Below are 25,710 nucleotides of genomic sequence, written 5' to 3'. Positions count from 1 at the left end.
ACGTCAACTACAAATTTATCAGGATAAACTGAGAATGCCAATTACTAGTATGTCAAAATAAAGGAAAATAAAAATAACACTACATGTACTATGATACCAAGTGCGAAAACAAATAAACATGTTAAGATTTCGGTCACTAGTTGTGTTGGGAGAGGGGGGGTAATTATATCAATAATTCAAGAATTGATCAATTTATACGAATATTGAAGCACGCGTGCAGGATATATGGTTGGGAGGGGCTTTTAACATAACGTAATTATCGCATTGCATGGGTAACGATTATTTTAGTGGGGACATTCCTCTAAATCCTCCTCTGGTGACCGGGAACTATTTGGGAAATCGACCATCAATCACTCACTCAATGGTTATTCTGGGCTTAGTCTCAGTGGGTTTCTCCCCATATCCCGCGTTAATTCCACTTTTCTGTGGCTGTTACGTCGGACGAGTCTGTCTCCTCGATGCGTGAACCTGGCACCCTATCAATTGAATTCGATAACTTTTACTGTTACCTAGCAACCGCATCCCGGTCATTTCCCACGATGATCGTTAACGTATGCATTAATAACACGAAAGAGATTGGATGTCTGACGGAATGTCGAGAATTGATGGAGAAACGAAAGCACAAACTATAACTAGATATTCATGATATTATTTCAAGGTGGCCAATGTAGCTCCAATCACGATTAAATTTTATTACATTTTAGTTATGTATTGCCCATCGATGACACTATTTTAGTCAGAGGTTACCACGATTGTTCCTGGTTTTTAATGTATGTATTTTTGTTTTATCTGAGACCTTAGATTTATTATCTGTATTAAATAAAACTCCACTATTCCTATTATGTAGTGTACGTCGTGACCAGGAATTTCTGATTTCAAGGACATAAAAAAATTCCCTTCTCGTGAACGCTGCTTGAAAACAGGAACCATTTGCTTAGAAACGGCCACCACAGCACGTATTGCAGTCGTTGTGCATTGTCAGAGTCACTGCTACGGTGACCCGAGAATCATTTTTACAATCTACAGTATCATTAGAAACATAATATTTATAGTGAGGCGAAACAGCATAGAACCGTGGAACTGTTTATAAAAACGGAAGTACCAATTTAATCGTCACGAACGAACATATCAGTGATGTTCCCGCTCAGCTATATATCCGAGCCTCGTTTTCGAATTGACCCGATTATCCCCATTCTCGAAAGTAGCATATGTTCAAACACAATTACACTAGTAATATATACTCAACCATTGAAACTGAGCCAATGCATATAGGAAATATACGGTTAGGCTTAGAGAGCGAGAGAAAAAATAAAACCACAGAAGGTGATATTATAATGCGATGGAATGTTCAATTTTGCTAAATGAAGCTAACAAAGACCTGTAATGGCCCCGCGACGAACGTAAATTGATCAATGTATTCAAGTAATTCGCTGTATGATGAACAGGATGTACATCACTTCGAAATGAGAAAGGAAAATATGAATATGATGATTGACATGTCAGTTATCAGCGGTAAACGAGAATTGTATTACCCCTGTCAGTCTTTACTCACGTTATATTTGCATATTCAAGCTACGTCCTCGTTCCCTAAACATATGGAGATCAGCGGTATTAAATTGATCTGTCGTCTGCGCCGGGAAAGGGTAAAAACCTCGACAACGACGGGTATTCAGTAGTCAGTACGAACGGAAGTTTGTTTTCTGGAAATTGAATGTAAAAATAAGCTCAAATCATTGTTGTACAGTTCATTATTTAAAAATAACATAACAGCGCGACTCTGTTGACTGCGTGCAATACGACGTAAAATCATTTGTGCTGATTAAGTAGACAAGAATAATTGAAATATGGCCTTTATTCCTGACTTTCTCTGTTTTACTCCTCCTGTATATTTCATTCAACACAGGTCATTCATGTAAGTGACATCTTCCGTCGGTGAAGCTAACATATGTTTAGTTCACAGCCCACTCGCTCCCAAGCAGACGACACTTTCCCGCTAGGCCTTTGTGTTAAAACTCTTGCGTATTTTCAGTTTACAATATCATGAGATATTCGCCGAGAAAACTAACGTAAGACTCTTAGATCAGAGCAGTTTGGTGTAAAAACATTCGGAGGTCAAGTTTAGAATGAGAGAGTTTTTTTTTTCAAATTTCTTGTCATATTTGAACCACCAAAATTCTACCAGCATTTATTTCAGTCTGTTTGTTTTAGCATTTTGAATACAATGACCACAACGTGCCTGCTCTAACCCCTCTCAATATGAGGGTAATTTCAGCCACTACCAGCCACTTACACTGCAAGAAGCCGATTACTTTAATTCTTCCCTGCCACAGTATTCACTACGGATTTAAGCAAATTCTCTTTGTTGCAACTAAATTTAGCGAATACATAACAACATCTGCCGGTAGACGAGTACCATGGAACGGTAGGATTCCTTGCTTGCCAGTGTGTGATTGACGATTGACGCTGTGTGATAGTGTCAACTACCAGCAACTGTTTTATCGACACCGAAAGCCACAAACGCCTGTTTGCGAAAAACATTGAATAGTAGTATGATTTTCTTTATATTCACGGGAGATGAGAGTTGATGTATTGACATGATGGAAAGAGGATCACGAGGTCATGTTATTTCTGACCTAATTTGCATATATATAACCTCTGGTTGCTTATATTCTCCAAAAAGAAAATAATCCGATAAAGGATGCACCCCATGCACATACAAAATAAAGAGAATTTCCCCCAGTTGCGTCACGTTTTAACATTTCGGCATGGTGCTCTATTTGGTTAATTTTGAAAAGTGTTACCACCAATATCTATTGTTTGTAATCATTTGTGTATTACGCTTCCTGTCCCGGCAAGTATTGCCCTTCCCGTGAAAAAAATATATAGTCTGTGTAATGAGATAAACCAAAGACAATCTCTTTCTAATGTCTTTGGATAAACCAAATGCTTGTTTCCAACTTGTAGTGGCGTGATACGTGTTACGGCGCCACAGACGTCACGCCGCATCGTGTCACGTGTGAGTCCCATGCGTATACATCGCGTGCAAAATATTATACATATAAAGACAATAGAGGGCGGTGTTAGACCGTAATAATCTCGCGTAGACAAAGAACGTGCATTACCCGCGTTGTTTACGTCGCATGAGACACGACACGGCGCGAACACTGTAACATTTTAATGCGTCACACTTTAACACATCGACCACTCTAAAAAGCTCAAATGAACCAATGACTGTTCATACTTGTGATGTTTGCCATGATCGCATTTAATAGCTTCAGAATGCAGTAGTGAGTGTGTATCCGTGTTGGGGGGGGGGGGGGCTCAAATGGACTTACCACATACACATCTTTTGAGAAAATATCGAAGTACGTAGCCCTGGAAACTGTGAGGTTTGCAAAGTATGTCTAATATCGTAAGCAAATATACTTTATCAACGTGAGTATAATTTGAGTTACTTACAATTCCACCGCGTAATACCATGGCGAAGCCATCGCTTGTGCGCATGTGCCACATGTTATTGCAAGCGCCCTAGCTTACTCGGGAATGTTCACAACATTGAAATATGTTCGATTAATTTATTCAGGCTATGCATTGAAACTAAACAGTCATAATGGCACACCGACCTATAATTATGAGAACTAAAACTAGAACATTACCAACATCTGTTGTTACCTTTTAATTTACTAATAAACTTTGGAGTTCCGGTTTGTTGACCTCGGGCGGGAAGCCATTCAGCACTGCACTAAGTTGGACGAGGGACGATCACAGCGTTTCACGAGATGTCAGTGTAAAATAATTAATATTTTAATCATCCCGCGCAATAATTCAAAGCGGGAGGGGGGAGGGGTCGTCACCAGCGCACGCGCGGAAATTGAGTCCCAAGCGACGATAACAACACATGCTAAAAACGCAAAGGCTCATGGGTAGACGCTTGTTTATAAACAATGACACGCTATGGCCACCTGACGCATGCGCAGGAGACGATTCCCCCGCTTTAATCATTGTTGTTATTGTCTTGTAGTTTTTGTGGCCTTACTTACTGCTATACTTTCCAAAGTATAAAAATAATAAATAAAATAAAGCTATCGTCAGCGATGCCTTAGCGGTGATATGACAAAGTGTGGGGTCGATCTTAATAAGCGTGAAAGAAATCTTCGAGGGTCGCTCGGTCACTCGACAAACAAAGAGATCATACTTTAAATTACATCATAGTGTAGTGTGATTCCCATCGGAAAAGCGAGAAACACGTTTGATCTACCCGGACGGCATACAATTTCGTGTTTTAGTTCGAACTCACGTATGAACTCGCAACTCAGACTATCTGACTCGTTTACTATTAACCGTAGTAGCGTCGTCTTCGGGGCGGGAGGAAGACGATATTGTGTCATGTACCGTAATCCAACACACTGGTCTCATAATATATGCTTAAAGTCAGATGGACAATCCCCCCCCCTCCCAAACAACGCATGTCGGAAGAGAAACAACAGCTATCTACCTGCAAACAAACAGTATGATCATGAAATTCCTCAAAATACAGTGAGTGGAATTCAAAATAGTCTGAAATATGCTCAATTGTGACAAATATTTCTACGCGGTCGATCGCCCCAAACCCTACCCCAACACAAAATGGAATCAGCCACTTATTCGGAACTTCCGGTTCAACAATACAGAATAAAAATCATATATTTCTTTTCTTTATTTTAACAAACGTGTTTTTTTTTTTAATTTTAATAAGTACACATTCCTTCTCGAGGGAGTTACAAGTTATTTTAATCACATAAGTGAAAAAAAACGTCCTGTAAATTTATTTTGTTTCCTAAAAGCATTCGCTAAAGTCAACATTTCAGGAGATCTGCATATAGATAGTAAATACACGCGATTCATTTTAATACTGAACTGTCGGGAAACACTATTGATGAGATAGCACCGAGACAACTTCTTTCCATGCAGAGAGTCCCCCAGTGTTTACCATGATTCGAAAGGCTGTCAGAGCGAAGACCTACAACAGGGAAACACCATTATACACAAGATGCAATTTAATGATTTATTCATGGGGACATCGGGAGGGGTCTAGAGGGGATATGCAACGTATGGAAGACAGATCAATGGGATTCTTCTTCTATTTTTGTTTGCCGCCATTGAAAGTGTTACTCGGTGTATAATTTAGCCTTAAGATTAGAAATGGTGTTATTGTAATGTGTAGTCAGGACATCGATAGCCGAAATGGCGGTGCTAAAATTGTCGATTTTAGACACGTGCATTTCGTTTGGTTAACTTGGAAATGATTATAAAAACAACTCGATGTTGTATAAAATTTCGGTGAAATACCAACAACACGAGACAACAAAACAAACAAACAAAAACGCCCTCTCTTTGCCAAAAAAAAAAAAATCAGCCCGCAAAATAGGCATAGTTTTGTTTATTAGCAACATGTCTTGGTTAAAATTTTTGAAAAAAAAAAAAAGTGAAAAATGTAATTTTATTTTGTGAAAATAGTGACGAAAGTTGACTTTGGCGCTCAAAGAATTCAAAATTAGCAAGCTTACACCGTTTTCTTTTACAAGTTCATGTTTCGAGCACACATGACGCTGCATGTATAGCACGACCGTATCGTTTCTTGTACACAGAAGATTGAACAGTTTATAACTGCCACGCCCGGGGCGATTATTCACATCACGATTTGTGGGTTTTCTCTATGTTACACCATGGAGGTATCTGTTTATACCTCTATGATTGTAAACACTTCTTCGTCGTCAGCCATTCGACTGCCCAATACTTCCTCGAATACACCATGGGAATGACAACTATGTAGTCAATCTCCACACTGAAACCGAAACATGATGTGTTCCATTTTCCAAATATTCGAAATAACAATGTCCGGGTTGTGATAATGCCAACAAAAAGTGGTCACTGAGCATTATAAACAAATGCAAATTGGGTATACAAATATGCAAATGTATTGTTTACTAACATCAACATATTTGTATATTTAGTATTATGGGACGTATTGTATTCGGAAGTTTGTTTATAATTTACTATAATTGTTTTTTATTCCAACAAAACAAAATCAACGAACATTAACGACCCAAACAAAATACTGTGTTTCAAAACTTTGATTAAATGCAGTGTCGTGTAGTAGTGATGTGTTGTGGGTAATACGTGCAACACGCCAAATTGAGGCTTCAAGGATTGCAAGTATTGCGTCAATCGTGATGGTATGTGACAATTTGTCATACAAATGCGGATCATGTGGTACTACTAATGGTCACCGTCGTCCTGGTAATATTGTAGTCCCGCAAAAAAAAAAAAAAAAAAAAAAAAAACGTCCTTGCCAACGTTCTTGGAAGACAACCCTCGTTGGAACGCATGCGCATGGTACACTGACATACAATAACGTACATGAAATATAACCAAGAAAAGAACTTGCTTTTTAAAATACATCTACGTAAATTCTATCAACGAAAATATGATTCATAGGCTAAAGGGGACAATGTGCTGTAGTTATTGTTTAATCACCAATCGGTTTTTTACATATATGTATCGATTTGTCCCGTCATTTATACTGAACAATCGATATATTCTTATGAACATACTCAAAAGTACATTATGCTTAAAGAAAACTCAAGCTTGCACCAACTCCACTGAACATGAATGACTAGTGGGATTTGATGACACAGTCTGAGATTCAACTCAGGTCAAATAAATACCGTGACAAGAAATGCCGGGCTACCATGCACCTTGAAACAAGCCAATTAATTAAAGTCATGTAAACAGTTCAGTATTTCAAAAATAATCGATGCGGCGTCTTAATGTATACAGCCAGTAGATGCTCTATGAATAAATGCAGAACAAAATCATGACATGTCACTGGACTGCGGTGCTTTGGTCTACTCGCTTCATTATTAGCTAGGTTTAATTTGTGCTGATATCGCATAACCAAGTATGCCCCCCCCCCAAAAAAAAACAAACCACAGCAAATATTCAAATTTAACAATAGAATGTATCATTTACATATATTACACTGAATGCAACTCCAATATGCTAATTTAAAATTCAAATCAGTGAGCATTTCTCATTCAGTTAGTATGATCACCACGTCACACATAAATAACATATGCGCATCTGCACTCATGATTTAAATATTTACAGCGGATGCCATTTTAAACTAAAAAAAGTTGTATTTTATTGATTACTTTAAATTGTTCATATGAATGTTGCTTTAAACGATTTTCCTGATTGGAATCAATCGTAAATATAAGTAGGGCTAAAATCATTAAAATCGACTGGTAAATAATTTTAAAGAATTAGGTGTCTAGTACCAGCCGTAGTCGTAGATCAATCTTCTATATTTTGTGTTATCATTTAACGTGTTAGCTTAAAAATCCCCCTTTTGTTGCTCCGAGTGCGATCAATATAATGCTGATTAAATAAATGCATTAATTATAGCATGGGTAATTCCAGCTGTAAGGGTCGATATACCTACTACAGAAGACGCACATTTGTAAATCTATAATGTTATGTAATTTGTAATACTCTTCTCATTACTGAACTATGTACGCCAACAGAACCTATATACGCGTAAGCCTGTTCAGGTTACATGATTTAAAAGTCGTATACTTTTTTCCCCCACCGTACATTTGCATATGATTTGCATAATTATTTAATGTATTAAACGACTGTTATATTTATGACATTTGCACTATCGGTTGCTATGGATAAAATATTATTTTTTTTCATTCAAAAAAAAAGGTTTGATCATCCTAGATACTCTAGTTGTTCTTCATAGTATTATGGTTACGCTGATTGGGAATACATTTACATAGTGACAGTAGAAAAAGTTAATTTGCGTTTAAAGATAATGATTTATCCATGGTAACCGTCGAATATCTCAAAATAGCATTTTTTGTATGATATTTTATAGTATTTACAAAAAAAAAATATTCTAAATCGCGACGAACGGCATGTTTGATTGTGTACCTACGATGACAACTGCCCTCTACGGCAATATCCGATATATTCTTCCATAACAATAACTATCGTTTTGTTTATTGATCGGTCAACAATATTTTCGATATTTGCAAACTACCAACGTCACTGCATCGCATCGACAAATATGGCGCCTAGAACACCAACTCGTCGTCAAGAGATAACTGATCGACGATAGATCTTATTAGTAAAAAACCGTCGAGATCTCAATGTGAGAGCCGCGAGATTTGACCCAGCTTTCAATTGTGTTCTATTTTTCCTGTCATCGCGTCCACTGCGCCAAATACCATGGTTACATATGTCAGGGAAACAGTGCACGCCGGGAACAGAAAGAATAAGACGCTGCTTGAGAGGCTAAAAACAAGTCTCGTGGCTCACCCGCTTGCAACGAGATTTCTGTGGCCATTTGCGAATAATGTCGTACAGTATTCAAAGGAGTATGAGAATTATCGACCATATCGAACAATTCACTTGTTAGATTCAACGCACTTACAGCCATGTATTAGTTCCTTGTCGGGGGTTAGAGGTCCACGGTTCTATTCCGTGAGATTGTCCCGGGTATAACACGCGTTCGTTTATTGTAGATTCTAAGTGAATTTTTAGTCCTAAAGGCATTGTCGCAGTTAAAAGTAGTATCCTAAACTGCGTCTGCGTTTATTTTGTATTACATGTAGTAAATATGGGAAATCTTTATATTGGTTCCACGTCGGCTTTGCCAGACATTTACGGTGTACTAGTCCAGTACCATTAAAATTTAGTTCAAGGGGACACGTCGTTTCAGAGTATATCCAATTCTCGTGGACTTACGTCATTGGCGGCAGTGGAGATCTACTTACGCATAGAGAAGGAAGTCACATTCCGATATGAAACAGTGTATGCAAATAGAATGAATAAATGTCTACGTCACTTTCGATGATAATCATGTGATGTGGTATATTATTCCGGTCGTTTTGTGTGTTCTGTTTTCTATCTCTTCTCATTCTAGTATTCTATCACGCTGATGAAGGACCATTACCCGAAACTTCAAATATATATATTTCAATCCTCAATTCAAAGTACACAAACTCGACTGAAGAATAGATGAACGTAAAATAAATTCCATCCCACGAATGTTATTAAAAATTACAAACGTGGTAATAATGAAATGTGAAATTATATTTATAGTGGAAATGATACGGAATGGATATATATACAGTGTGAAGAACAACCCGTATGTCCGACGCCCTCTTTTAATTGGGTCCTACTAATTTCAAGCGACGATAACAACACACGCTAAAAACGCAAAGACACATGGGTAGACGCTTGTTTGTAAACAATGACACGCAATGGCCATCTGACGCATGCGCAGGTGACGACTCTCCCGCTTTAAGAAGTCAGAACCCTAATTTGGTGCCGTTCACTGCTATCAGTGTATAAAATGCACAAACAGCTCGAAATTGGCAGCTAAGTGTCGCTGATGGGAAGAACCCCCCTCCACCAAATCACGCTGGGCTTTTCCCGAAAACTACGCATGAGAGATTTAGCGATTCCACCCGAGAATTTTTTTTTTTTTTATCAACGCCTAGTGCAACATCAAATTCATAATAAATAAATAAATTATTTTGAGGTGGCATTCAAGGAGATGATGTTTAGAAATTCGATTAAGAAAAGTAACTTAGAATTAATCTAATTAAATTACATATCAGGTCGAGCTAACCTTGAGCAAATAAATTAAATTGTAACTGAAAAATCCAAATATACAACTATGATTTTTGTTCAACGGACAATAAATAAATAATATAATTGTTATTGTTAATGAAATAATTATAAGACTAACGTGCGGCGAGTAGGAGCAATGATGATTACCCATGATCCAATGCGACGTTAAGGAGAACTCAGGCTGTCTGCCCCGCAAGGAGAATGACACGAATTACTGCTCGCTTCGCCTGCCTCAATACGACATTCAATGGGAAGAAGAGGTCTGTCGAGGTGAACGCTGGGTAGTGCGTAGTCTTGCCAAATATCGATACAATTCGTCCGCAGAACATTTAATGCCTGAATTAACTGTGACAAAAACAATCTTGCTGTATCACATTACAATGTGTGACATGTCATACGAGCTGACAGACTATGACCGACTAGGCTGCAGTTCACAAAAAGATGAACGGATTGTGTATCAAGTTTTTTTTTTCAGTCATTACTTGGTAGTTTCGCAATTTTTATTTTTTGTTAAGTTTATTGATTATTGAGCTAGTATATAGAGTCATCGTGATAAAAAAAAATGGCGGACGATCGCGAGAGACAACGATAGCATGCTTATCTTGGTTAGTGTAATTCTATAGAGGGTACAACAACTGAAGCAGTCGTAAATGTTTTCTTTTTTAACGATAAAAACCCACTAATCTTTTTCTTAACTGTATTTCATTATGGTTACGTTAATCTCTTACATAAATTCTGACAAATGTAATCTGTAGTCACAAATTTACAAAATTTCATCCGTTACTGCATTTTCTAGTCTCACTAATAAAACAAGATGGCACAGGTGCTTGTAAGCAAGACGAAACGACGTACTCATGTCAACGTAACAACGGCAGATGAGTCTGTTATTGTATGGAATAAACATCAGCAGCCCGGGTTGGTTAATCTTCAAAATATTCAGACTTAACACAAGTCAATGCCCCCGTGCATATAAAGTCACAGTCGCTGCGCTAGCGCAGCGCGTCGCGGGTTCGAATTTTGCGTAAACAAAAATTGCATTTTCACATGTTGTATACGTCGCATAGAACCCATGACAGACAGGACGATGTGTTACAACTGAGACGGTTTACTGTATCACGTGTCAGTCAACGTTTTCACAGCGAGTCACAACGAAATTCGGTTTGCGAAAAAGCATATCACTAGACGCCTAAATCAATTATTTGTGTATATGGTGTGCTTTGTTCATTTTATGGGAACAAACATGGCGGATATATAACGACGATAATGGTATATATGTATTCACTCTGATGGACCAGCCGAAATAATGTGAAGTCGCCATGACAACAACCAGAAGCCGCGACGGTATCACTCCTAGTTTTAGTATTTGCCGCGGGCCAAGCAGGTGACACTATGGAGGTCTGTCCATGCCAAATCAATAGCGGCTCGGATGCATCGGTGACACTGATCGGACAGGAAATGTCTTCCGCTTCCAGTGACAGTCACCTAACTCGATGGCATCTTGTCGTGATTGTGTTGGCTCTAAAGCAATGAAATCTAATTTTAAGAACGTTCTAGCTAGCTTGGCCCTGAGGGCTGTCTGAGAGGACATGAATAACATCGTTATGATAGCTTGCTCGTTCGTTTGTCGTGTGTTGAGAACGTTACCTTCTGTAATTTAATCTTCGAGCACGTCTTCGGTGTACGACTCTTTCACTTTCATGACAGATTTCACATTACAGTTACTGATATAATTATAAAAAAAAACACTATTACTCTTTGTGATATATTGAATTGATACACGGATCGCAAAGTTTACAGCCCCCAGTAGAAACAACGGAAGTATACGAAGCATGCTGATAACATAATCACAGTCACGGTACCTTATGTAGTGTAAGTGTACAGAACTATGACACGTACCCAAAGTTTACGATTTCGTGGACCCCCTCCCAATAGGCCATACAATTTAGATAATTTTAGTGTATGAAATGCACACACTTAGATTAATTTTGCGTGAATAGTCGATAAATTCACCTTCTACAAATTCACAAAACAACGCTAATAAACAATAATTAATTTTTTCGTCCCTTAGTCCCTTACAAGCAGATCCGTGACGTGAAAAGTCTCGAGCAGCAACCCGGTCCGTTGCCACATCTCCCTTTGTGATTAATTGTTTTAAAAGGCACAACCATCACCCCTACCCAGCAAAATAAGTTATTCTAACAATTTGAGCCGAAGCCTGGCAAATAACAAAATTCTAAAAATAGCGAATATTAATTAAGGCAACCCTGATGAATGGGAAATCGGTATATTCTGACGTAAATACGGTTGATATAGAGGTATCTACGTTCACATAGCTGTATTAGGTGACATATATATTTAATGATATAATAAATTTTTAATTAATAGTCGGTTTTTTAATAGTTCACAATACGTGACCTGATTAGTTAAGTAGAACCGACACCGGTTAAAAAGGAAAGAATTCGTATCGAATAAAATATTTGTATCGTAATTAGTAATTTGAGATGTACGTATCTGTAAGACGCGCGCGCGGCCGCGCACGTAATGTGTACGTTGTATTACATGATCTGGGGGCAGGTAATTGACAAGGCTCCAGTCTGTGTGTGTCAATATCAAGGGGTGTGTTATGAAAGCTCACACTCAAACTTCATTACGAGCGTAATATTAAAATAAGGGCTTGTAGATGTGAGCCGTATAAGGAAAGAAGAAAAAAAGAAGAATGAGCAACACCATTCTGAAAAGCAATATGACTAATTTTACGACCCCCACCTTCACCGCGGCAGTTTTAAATGGCCGTCTCCTTGTTGGCCTGTTTCTGTCTGACATACTAACGCAATCGGGGACAAAATACAATTAATGCCTCTTTATGATAAAATCCTCACTAACAGCACAGTTTCGTGTGTAGTTTTAACAATTACGTCACCTCTAGGTCGAACGGGCTTAAGGTTACCAAGGAAACGGATGTTTTTTGGGAGGAAGTACAGCATTATATGTTCATTAATATCGCAAAAAGGGGGATAATTTCTTAAAACCACAATTCAACCGAGGAATAAAAGCAAAATAATGACTCGACGCTGACTCTTATACAATTATTAATATATTGATCGAAGATTATGCCAGAACATATAATCTATTAAGTTTATCCCAGACTCACCGAAATTGTTCAAAGTCAAGTATATGAACAGATTATTTATTATAAAAAGGCGAAGCAGTGTCCTAGTCGCCAATGTTGTGCCGTCTGACAACTTAGTTTGCCGTCAACATAACTACATTAAAGGGAACCTCAATCCAAACAACATAATGACCCCTAAAGAAAAAGCTCCGCAAATGTAGGAGAATGCAATTTACAGTTTTGTTGTATCACTTTTCATTCTCTAGATATTCCAATTTTCATCAGTATTACGTAGTCAGCCATCTTGATTTTCAAGCAAAGGATTATGGGTAAATTATGACATCATAGAATCTGTTGTCAGAAATTGAGAAAATGATTTCATCTATAACTTCAAAAGTTGAACTTCAAATTGGCTGAAAGTTTAGAAATTGGTAGCATACATGTACTGGTGCCATCCACGCTTATAAAATAGTTGTCATGGAAACAGAACTGAAAATATTTATTTTTATGTTTTTCTACCAAATGCTAAAATTTCCTTATATTGTATACAATTTACCAACGTGAGTAGGTTATATAGGTGATATATCACATGTTGAGCACAAAAAGGGACAAAAAAGTGACATTCTATATTTCACAACTAAAATATTGATTTTTATTTTTTTAACGTTTTTAACAATATCTTCACTTTATGTGTATTTGTGAAATTCCAATTTCCATTACTATAATTATATACATGAGTAATATGCACAACGAAAATTTGAACTAATTCGCATCAGTATTTCTCATGTTATAGATGAAATAATTTTCTCAATTTCTGACAACAGATTCTATGATGTCATACTTTACCCATAATCCTTTGCTTGAGAATCAAGATGGCTGACTACTTAATAACGATGAAAAGTTGAATATCTAGAGAATGAAAACTGATATAAAAAAAGTGTAAATTGCATTCTCCTACATTTGTGGAGCTTTTTCTTTAGGGGTCATTATGTTGTTTGGATTGAGGTTCCCTTTAAGTGACATGGCGGACGCCTCTTGTTGCCCTGACGACGTCAACAAAATAACATAAATGGGGCGGAGTACAGACCTGGCGACTCGTTGATCATCGCTCACCGAAGGAATGATTTTATTTGCACGGTCATTGTGTGCGCAGTACAATAAGAGCTAAAATGTGTGTTAGCAAAATTCGCATGCAAGGAAATGAATTGTTGTAATTTGGATTTCTCACACGGAGAAACCTTTTAACCGAGAGGTCAAACTGTGCTTTAGAAAGGATTCTCCAATTCAACCAATTTTCTTTCCTGCCTGTCTCTCTCTCTCCCTCTTTCCTCTAGTGCCTCTGAGATTGCGCGTCATGGATTGCCTGAGATCTGAATCACTCTCAAGGATTTTTTATACAGATTAAAACGGTGAACTTGAACGGGTGGGCACCAATTATTTGGCAATTTGTTAAGGTTGGACAGATGTGATTGACAGGGTGATTACACTGTACACAAAATAGTGTATCAAACAAACACTTTAAATAAATACACGGCTAGAAGAATGGTGGGCCGACTAATAGACCTCCATTAAAGGCAAGGAGAGTAAGGCAAATCAAAGACATTAGAAATGTCTAATGTCTTTGGGCAAATTAAACTGAGTTCAAATAGCGTTGGAAGATAAGAACTATAAAATCTGAAAATTTAGATTGCTTCAGTAAGACTGTTATCGAAGTGCGCATTGAATTGTTAGAGCGAGATAGTAAAGTGGTTCGGAAAGAGAGTAATTAGACTTTGGTAAATATACTAAAGCGCCATACAGATCGATGAGGGTCCACGCGTATACATCGCGTGTACTTTTTCGCTTCACGTAACGTGAGTATTTTGTAACAAAATCCGAAACCGGACTTGTTTCATTAAATTTTAAAAGCCATGTAATTGACGTTAACGTCGATTTTTGTTCTTAACAAGAAAAGTGACCATGACACGAAGAACAAATTCGTGCCAACATTTCCCCGGTACCTCACATTAGTAATATTTCAGTTTTCAACAGTCGGCACCAGAGTGTGTGAAGCAAGGAATATTCGACGAAAACCACGCGCAAATTATACTTTATGGTTCAAGGTGTCGAAACATTTGAAAATACTAATAACCTAATATTAATAAATTCTTGGTCATGACGTCACAAATCAATAAATATCAATCTTAATAATCCCACTTCAGCGACTTATTTTTAGCTGCTCATGTGACGTCAGACGCCACGTTATGGTAGTTGACGTTCTCATTCATGGCGACACTGCGTATTAGTGCGGACAAGACTCGTGTACATGTATATGCGATTATTGTATCTGCGAGAACTGGGTCGGATCATCAACGCAATGTACATAAATCCTCGATCACCGCATGTGGTACAGCGAAAATGGTGAAGTCAAATCAGACCACAATACTTGTAGTCCCACAGAGGATGAATACCATATTGTGGAAGTAATTAGTCATCCGGGTTCTCTCCAACCCTATTACGGTTAGAGACTAGAGATGTACGTATAAACTGGTTATACCCCATGGTGAGAATATTTAGCCGTTTGACAAATAGTGGAATAAAGCCAGCGAATGGGCTCGTTATACTCTTTGAAGAGCTCCAGTGAATCGAAGGTCGTGACTTGCCTGGATACCTTTGTAATACCTTTGTCTCGATGAATCCGTACAATTCACTCTATTCGGAGAGTTGTGCATATTGACTTCAATTCAAATATTTGTATCGAGCTGTATAGAGTCGAATGTTTTCTTCAACACTCTGTGACCCTGGCAGTCAATACAGGGAGGTATATAGTATAAAATGACACTTTCATTTGTGTTCTATTCGATTGGAACTAATGTAAATTATTAGATCGCATATAAGCAAAAAGACTACCACCCCATGACATCGAGAAAATTAATAACCAATGTTGAAAACATACACGGACACTCTGACAGACCACTAATAGTGTGATCGATTGGGGGTAACGCGACGAGATGTCGCAACCACAGTTGATGGGTACGTATAGACCCATATCAACGCTGAGTTATTTAATAATAGTTCTTTGTTTGTTTTTTTTTCTTAAAAAGAAAACAAAACAACCAATTTCCCATCATTTTTGACGCCGCCTCCTGCATCCGACCTACGCGAAGCAAGAACAAAAGAACACGTAAAGGTTCGATGCTCGGTCGATCGATTGTCTTTGCGGGATCAGCCAAACCAAGCACAGGTTGCCAATGGCAACTGATTATTCATTTGGGACATTTCCTTACATAGTTTATATTTGAAAAAAAAAATATTGCACGTGTGCTCACTGTTGGTCATGTTCAAGTTCTTTTTAATTTAAGTAATACTGTCAATTTCAGCCGCTAATAGCCTGGATGAACTGTGTGAATCACCCACTCATGGTACTTATTTGTTGACCGCTTGTCCTCCCCCGGTTCTACCTCGCCTGTTTATAGTAACGCTGTGGTCTCCCCAATGTCGCATTTGAAAATGTATGACGCCGTGACAACTTCAGTGTTTATGAAACTAACAAATGGGTCAATACACCGAGGTAGTTTGCGCGCACCATTGGTGAGGCTAAATAATTGATAATACGTCGATGGATAGACATACATTGCGACAGAAAAAAAAACCGCTAAGTATAGCACAGTGAGGCACAGAATCGTTAATCATTTATTGAAAGCGAAATCATTTCAGAGCTAAGAGCGATGTGAGTCGCGGTAATCACAGAGCAATTTTGCCGGGATTAAGTCCAGGGATAAGATGAAAGCGCACGCAGTCACGCACCGTGAATCTGTGAACTACACTCGGGGAATGTAGTAATAATTCAAAGTTAAAGCTACAACTTTCGAACGTCACCACTTACTCTTGGGGTTCAGTGTTATAAAGATGCAATATCGGAAAGAAGTGGTCATGCACTTACCGCATTTGAGTGATTTCTCGGCTGATTTCTCTCTGTTCCGAATACGTGGAGGTACTGATCGAGTCTTCGGAGACGACGCAATTAAACACTCGCTGCAACTCTGGCATCGTCAATGTAGAAACCCAGTCATTTGCTTACCCCTTTGACGCATGCGCACTCTGCCCTCTGAAAATAAGAGCGTGATAGCGATAAAGATATTTTTCTTATATTATATACAGAATACAATATAATAGCAAGATGGTATGTCACGCTAACAAAACAACGCGAGGTATGAATGCGTGCGAAGTGCTCGTTATAGTAATTAACCGTAACCTAAACACCATCCCTTCCAAACACAGCACCATCAAGTGGGCGCTGATCCGAGCTTATTACCCGCACGCGGCCTTGAACGAGTTGTTTCGTGTATCATTTGTTTTTCTTTGAACTTTAACTGTTTGTATTAGGTCAAGCATTGGAATGACAACTACCGTGTGATATTGATGGTGTCGCTAACATGATGGTACGATGGCCCACGTGACAATAGTTCATAGTGACGAAAACAATCTAGTCAAGTGTTGATGTGTGATAGAAACAACCATTCGATGCGGTTAATTTACTTTGCCATTTTTTTTTCAAAATGGCGGCACATATTAGGAGTGACGCACGGCGCGAGGTATTGCATCATACTACTAGTACACAAATCTACATGTACGCGGTCATAACCCGACCTTGCGTGTTGTAAGTATATACCCTATGTCACACTGACGAAATGAACAGATACATTAATAGAATTAACTCTGAATATTAACTGATATCATTTTTACATGTATGTGGTTGCTAGGGTACCGCGCTACTACTACTGCGTCGAAAGTTGCGTCTTTCCACATATTGACCAAGTTCACGAACAGTGAAACTCAAGTGCGTAAACCGTACATGTTCCGAGTACTATGCCCTGTGTACGTGTCATATATCGAAATGTGAGGCAGGGAGCCACACGTGTGTCTCGCTGTCCTCAATACCCTGTCAGTTTTCACACAAACGCAGGTGTCCTTGTCATCAGCATCGAAACGGTCGTCATATGAAAAAAATGCACTAGTACACCTGAAATCGGCACGTTTTACAATAAATCAATGCTGTGGCTACAAACTGTCCAAACATTTCAGATTCAAGGTTGCGATAATAATATTCAATATTATGTTGTAATCGGATTGTCAAAGAAAATCGTACAAAACAAGATTGTCGTTCATCACAAATAATCAGTAAACGACATACTATACCGAATTGACAAAAGAAGAAAATCCAAATACCGCGGTGTTAATAGTAACTGGTTTGAACTTGAATTTCAGGGTGACTTTGGGCGATTGTATTGTCGGTCATGCGGAAAATATGCATTATATATTTTCACACAAAATGCCGCGTATATTGGGATGTACAATCCCACCTTGAACAAAGTAAAAGCAAACACACTTAAATGCCCCTGGTTTGGAATGAATAGACATGAAATGGGCAAACTTTTTATAGGCTTATTTCGGTCGATCGGGCAATGCTAACATAGGGTGTTAAGAGAAATACAATTTCATTGCCTCTCGCTGAATGGTAAACACTTTTTTATTTACCCAAAGAGCGAAGTGGTTGCTCAAGTACTGTATTGTCAGAATTGTGAAGTGCTTTACCGACAAGGACTACGTATACTAGTGTTCATAGTCGTGATATTGGTACACAACGCGGTGTGTTTGTGGATTACGCTTTGCACCGGGAAACACTCGCATTTTTGTTCACATGCCAAGTTCCGAATTTCAAGTGTACGACTACCATCGTTTGATGTATCACGTGCTCCGCGCGTGCTCCTGTGACGTACGTTTCACAATAAGAACAACATTTGTTGTTTTTTACTAGACAGAGCGATGAAAATTGAATTGGTAGTTTGACGCCAATTTTCTAAATGATAGGCTTCGAAACCGAGAACCAATGTTACATGGGACAGTTTTTGTCTGTTTCGGATACAAAACATGATGGACATCGAAATGCATTTGAAAGTTTTCCAATAGAGTATTAAGACTGAGAAAAAACATCACACTACATAGAAATCACAATTGTTCAAGTGTTGGTCTCGGTCAGAATTCGGGAGGTTATTTATCGCAAAATTGAATGGGCTCATGTCATGGCGTCAATTTCGTAAACAGGTTGGACGTCATTTTCGACAAAGACATTCTTAGAACGGTAACTAATGCAATTCTGTGTCGATGCTTTTTTAAATCTTTCTCAGCTTCTCTTCAGAAGGGGCGGCGATTCAATCTCACCCCTCCCGCTGAAACTGTAAATCTACTACATGTATTATCATCATTAATAAAAAGGTCATAGAAACACAAACGTAATCAAACAAGTCCTGAAAAAAAAAGTTTCAGACTTAAATTAAAACAAATCTGACGCAGGGAATTCAATTTGCAAGTAGACGGGTCGTCTGGGGTCACTGAACTCGCATTTATCTCCTGAGTACTTGCTACTAAACCCGCTACTGTAATTGCCAAGAATAATGTCTTTCTTCGTTAATGGGTTGTCTGTCTATTCACCCAATCTCTGAAATAGGGGAGTGTGCGACTTGCTGGCGTCACCTGGAGTTGTTCAGTCGCAATGGGGAAAAGATGTTGAACGCAAACAGGAAACAATGCAACTATTATCAATATCACTATTTGAAAAAAACAAAATAACAAGCAAACAACACGATGTACGGGGAGGGTGGTGCAAAAGTCAGGTATTTATTTTAACATTTTACGTAATGCCACCAATTCAGTTTCCAGACTTAAAATTAAATTATATAATTATACCAAGAATGAAAACATTTACTGATAAGTCCGATAGATTTGTACAATGTTCACCGAAATAACAAATACTAAATATCGACGGGCAAGCAAAACAGTACTAGTCTAGCGACGTCACGCTACGTTTTCGCTAAAAGGGGCTACGTAGCGCAGTATAATGCGTTTCATTATCTTAAAAGTGCTTTGTCTTACGTCCCAGCCTGGCCGTACCTGAATTGACCAGCTGCAGTAAATCACGTCAAATGACAAAAACAGAAAGCAAGTTTTATAGATCTAAAAAATTCCGCGGCGTTAGTCATTATTTCGGATGGTTGCCGTTTTTTGAACCTTCGTGACCTTTCCGCTTATGGGACTACAAATGTTTTTGAGCGTGTTCGAAGTAGCGAAAAATTACTCGTAACACAGAAATATATGAGTGGACATTTTACACCGACTGAGCACAGGTGTTTTCACTCAGAGATTCACTCGCCTTTGTAATTGTGCCTCTCTGCAGAGTCGTCGATGTCGTTGTCGCTGTTTTTTTTAAATACGTATCTGCTTTTGTTATTTTTTTATAATATCAGGAAGTGATGAACAAATTATTAAATATGGAATCGACACAACATAGCTCATTGTCAACCAAGGCGAAGCCAAGGTCGCTTCGCTGTTGGGGTGAACATTTGTATTATTATACCGAATAAATATTAAAACAGAAATTGTGGCACTCAATCTTGGCAATCTTCCAGGTCTGAATGTATGTATGAACACAAATATAAATGATTTCAAGAGTTTTATCATAGACGCTTTTTTTACTTTCATGGTTGTGTTGAGAAAATAGTTTCAGCAACTTCAGCTGACGAAGAATTATTTTTCACAAACACGCCCGGCACAACCCCGTACGCAGCTATACGCCACGATGCGTTCCAATTTTAGAACACTGAAACGCATTAAAACACTGAAACGAGCTGCACGCCACAGAGCTGAAAACTGATTGTTTTAACACCATTTTCTTTCAACAAATACACTGTACATAATATGTTATTATACTAACAAAATCAAACAAAGCGATACCGTCGCAGATCGAATTTTCAAATAGCGTTGCTGAGCGCGCTGGCGAAACTCACGGAAAAGCGCGACTAAACATAACGCGTAATCGCTGCAAAATCCTAGTTTTTTTCCCCAGTAAGATGATAGAAAACCATAAGTGCATAAGTGAAGCCAAACCAAACCAAACTGATTATTTCACGAATATTGCCGCTTATCGTGTTCCCTTGACAAGTTATTGGCGTAAATCAGGTAAATTCGGGAGGAAGGTACTCGGATGGTAGGTATATGTGATAGTGATACATTTTGTGATATGCCGATAGTGATGTATTTTGTGATATGCCGATACTGATACATTATATTATATAAGAATAGTGATACATTATATGATATATGAATAGTGATACATTATGTGATATATCAATAGTGATACATTATGTAATATATCAATAGTGATACGTTATGTAATATATCAATAGTGACACGTTATGTAATATATCAATAGTGATACGTTATGGGATATATCAATAGTGATACATTATGTGATATATCAATAGTGATACGTTATATAATATATTAATAGTGATACGTTATGTAACATATCAATAATGATACGTTATGTAATATATCAATAGTGATGCATTATGTAATGTATCAATAGTGATACGTAATGTAATATATCAATAGTGATGCATTATGTAATGTATCAATAGTGATACGTTATGTAATATATCAATAGTGATGCATTATGTAATGTATCAATAGTGATACGTTATGTAATATACCAATGCTTATACATTATTTGATTTACCAATAGTGATACGTTATGTGATATATCAATAGTGATACGTTATATAATATATAAATAGTGATACGTTATGTAATATATCAACAGTGATACGTTATGGGATATATCAATAGTGATACATTATGTGATATATCAATAGTGATACGTTATATAATATATTAATAGTGATACGTTATGTAACATATCAATAATGATACGTTATGTAATATATCAATAGTGATGCATTATGTAATGTATCAATAGTGATACGTAATGTAATATATCAATAGTGATGCATTATGTAATGTATCAATAGTGATACGTTATGTAATATATCAATAGTGATACGTTATGGGATATATCAATAGTGATACATTATGTGATATATCAATAGTGATACGTTATATAATATATTAATAGTGATACGTTATGTAACATATCAATAATGATACGTTATGTAATATATCAATAGTGATGCATTATGTAATGTATCAATAGTGATACGTAATGTAATATATCAATAGTGATGCATTATGTAATGTATCAATAGTGATACGTTATGTAATATATCAATAGTGATGCATTATGTAATGTATCAATAGTGATACGTTATGTAATATACCAATGCTTATACATTATTTGATTTACCAATAGTGATACGTTATGTGATATATCAATAGTGATACGTTATATAATATATAAATAGTGATACGTTATGTAATATATCAACAGTGATACGTTATGGGATATATCAATAGTGATACATTATGTGATATATCAATAGTGATACGTTATATAATATATTAATAGTGATACGTTATGTAACATATCAATAATGATACGTTATGTAATATATCAATAGTGATGCATTATGTAATGTATCAATAGTGATACGTAATGTAATATATCAATAGTGATGCATTATGCAATGTATCAATAGTGATACGTTATGTAATATATCAATAGTGATACGTTATGTAATATATCAATAGTGATATGTTATGTAATATATCAATAGTGATACAATATGTAATAAATCAATAGTGATACGTTATGTGATATATCAATAGTGATACGTTATATAATATATTAATAGTGATACGTTATGTAATATATCAATAGTGATACGTTATGGGATATATCAATAGTGATACATTATGTGATATATCAATAGTGATACGTTATATAATATATTAATAGTGATACGTTATGTAACATATCAATAATGATACGTTATGTAATATATCAATAGTGATGCATTATGTAATGTATCAATAGTGATACGTAATGTAATATATCAATAGTGATGCATTATGTAATGTATCAATAGTGATACGTTATGTAATATATCAATAGTGATACGTTATGTAATATATCAATAGTGATACAATATGTAATAAATCAATAGTGATGCATTATGTTATGTATCAATAGTGATACGTTATGTAATATACCAATACTAATACATTAGTTGATTTACCAATAGTGATACGTTATGTAATATATCAATAGTGATACGTTATATAATATATTAATAGTGATACAATATGTAATATATAAATAGTGCTACATTATGTGATATATAAATAGTGATACAATATGAAATATATCAATAGTGATGCATTATGTTATGTATCAATAGTGATACGTTATGTAATATACCAATACTAATACATTATTTGATTTACCAATAGTGATACGTTATGTAATATATCAATAGTGATACGTTATATAATATATCAATAGTGATACGTTATGTGATATACCAATACTAATACATTATTTGATTTACCAATAGTGATGTAATATATCAATAGTGATACGTTATGTAATATACCAATACTAATACATTATTTGATTTACCAATAGTGATACGTTATGTAATATATCAATAGTGATACGTTATATAATATATCAATAGTGATACAATATGTAATATATAAATAGTGCTACATTATGTGATATATAAATGTGATACAATATGAAACATATCAATAGTGATGCATTATGTTATGTATCAATAGTGATACGTTATGTAATATACCAATACTAATACATTATTTGATTTACCAATAGTGATACGTTATGTAATATATCAATAGTGATACGTTATATAATATATCAATAGTGATACGTTATGTAATATACCAATACTAATACATTATTTGATTTACCAATAGTGATGTAATATATCAATAGTGATACGTTATGTAATATACCAATGCTTATACATTATTTGATTTACCAATAGTGATACGTTATGTAATATATCAATAGTGATACATTATGTAATATATAAATAGTGATGCGTTATGTAATATATCAATAGTGATACATTATTTGATTTACCAATAATGATACATTACGTGATATGCCAATACTGATACACTGTGTGATACTAATACGTTACATAATCAGCAAACAATATCTGTATCAAGAGTTGACCAAATTAGAACGTACCGTCAGTGTGCTTGATGAATTTGATAATACGACTAGCAGGCAATGTTGTTGTTAACAGTATAAATGCGTCGGTTGCTGCTGCCGAATAATTTCACAGAACGTGTTTCTGTATTCAGTTTTGGGGACTATAAACACTATACTAATAATATACTATACCAATAAATACGTAACAGGACGCTTTTTATGACGACAAAATAACGTTTAAACATAAGCTACACGACTACAGATCAAAATAATGTCAACGCTTTGAACGGGCCTTCATCTATTTACGTCATAGAAATGCTTGTCGCTAGAGGGCGGAACTTAAACACATATAAAGGCTTCCCATGACCAGTACAATTACGCAGCACTTTTTTGTAAGATTACTTACTATTTCAATGACTGAAATTAATGACTAATTTCATGACGATATTCCACGACGTTACCAATATTCGTTTACCTGGCGAAGAAAGAAACTTCGAAAAACACCACGCGTGGCTGCAAACGGCGTTTTCCAACCATTCTAATTTCGGTTCGGTGTCACCCTTATGAGTAACCCCTTTTAAATTACACTTGAATTATAACCACGCTAAGTTCTCTTGTTAGTTTCATATTCAATTACTTATAAAATGCACGGTTGTTGTCGGGGATTCAGAGAAGTGCGTCACGTTTCATCGAACACCTGCGTGCAAGCCTGAAAGCTGTTTCTAGCTGAGCAGCTGTAGGCAGAGATGTATATATATATAATGGCTCAAAACTTAGATGCCTGACACTCACGGCAACATTGTCATTTCCAACCCAGCGCGTATTGAGGAATCATCTGGAGTTTGCCAGAATCGTCACCCATCGTGCCCTCTCTATTTATAGCTACTTTAAAGACCTACTTAGTGCCATTATACGCACACCAAGCGGCGGTCCACATATGATGTATAGCATATATGCGTCCGTTTTTCAAGCATTTACATCGCCATTTATCAAAGCTGAGACATTACTAGGATTGAAAAAAAAACATACTGTGATATAATCATACGTAAAATATAATGCAAAGAAGTCTTATGCGGATGACTTTACTTGGTATATTTTCACATATCTGTAATGATTTATCCAACAAAATGGAATATAAAATATACCATATACCATAATCGTGAACGCGAATCCCGTGTTGCTTGTTTATATGTTCATCATAAACCAATAATTATGAAGGATTTGCTGGAAACGGACGGATGTGTCGAAGTCTCGTCGTAGTTTAATATTCTGGACACATCTGTAAAACAGATTTCAATTTGATGGCAACCGGTCAAAATATACGCCACAATTTACAGATGTATATTGCCCAGACTTCAACAAACGCTGACTCCCCAGAGATTTATTTGCAGTCAGAAGATGTGAAAAAATATTGTTTTAGTGAATTCACAGCAAAATTAGAACATAATATGTACGGCTCAAAATGTAACGCAATGTAAAAAACTTGACAAATATCCCAGTGGAGGAAAGTATAACCAACTAGCGAATTCGCGGCACTGAGCGTTTTTCCTCGGCATACATAATAACCACCCTCTCACAAAATCGCCAATTAAGTATTCATCGATTTAGCGGAGGTATTCTTTTCATCTCCGGCAAATAATAACCCTTGACCCGGGTATTTTGGCAACAACGATGATTCATTAACTCAAATTAATAAGGTGGGTGGTCATTCGAAGATTGATCATGACAACTATAGCACAGAATGGTCATTACGCAAAACATCTTCCTCAACCTCTGCTCTTTACTCTAGCGTTCTGGAACATCAAAGTAATGTAACTTCCACACCGCCAGACCGTGCATGTATGTTCATTGCGCATTGTCGGTCCGTGTAACTGTGTGTGTGTTTCAGAGAAACATAGGTTTCTAATCCGGCAATCTGCGAAATGAGATGCTTATATGATTCTTGTAATTACGTATCTGATGT

At 36.7% G+C, this 25,710-nt stretch overlaps 1 long non-coding RNA gene across 1 annotated transcript in view; it reads right to left on the bottom strand.

Annotated features, from left to right (window-relative positions):
* Positions 1-4,678: 4,678 nt before the first annotated feature.
* Positions 4,679-25,710, bottom strand: part of LOC146729658 (uncharacterized) — a 28,740-nt gene continuing 7,708 nt past the window's right edge. The window contains exons 2-3 of the long non-coding RNA XR_014928083.1: positions 16,716-16,880; positions 4,679-4,999 (exon numbers count right to left, since the gene is read on the bottom strand). This is a non-coding gene — a long non-coding RNA (uncharacterized LOC146729658). The remainder of the gene's footprint in view (positions 5,000-16,715; positions 16,881-25,710) is intronic.

This window comes from Saccoglossus kowalevskii, chromosome 21 (assembly GCF_978046115.1).
Source record: "Saccoglossus kowalevskii chromosome 21, keSacKowa6.1, whole genome shotgun sequence".
Classification (NCBI taxonomy): domain Eukaryota; kingdom Metazoa; phylum Hemichordata; class Enteropneusta; family Harrimaniidae; genus Saccoglossus; species Saccoglossus kowalevskii.
Note: the sequence above shows the minus strand (reverse complement) of the source record. Positions and strands in the feature narration are given on the sequence as shown.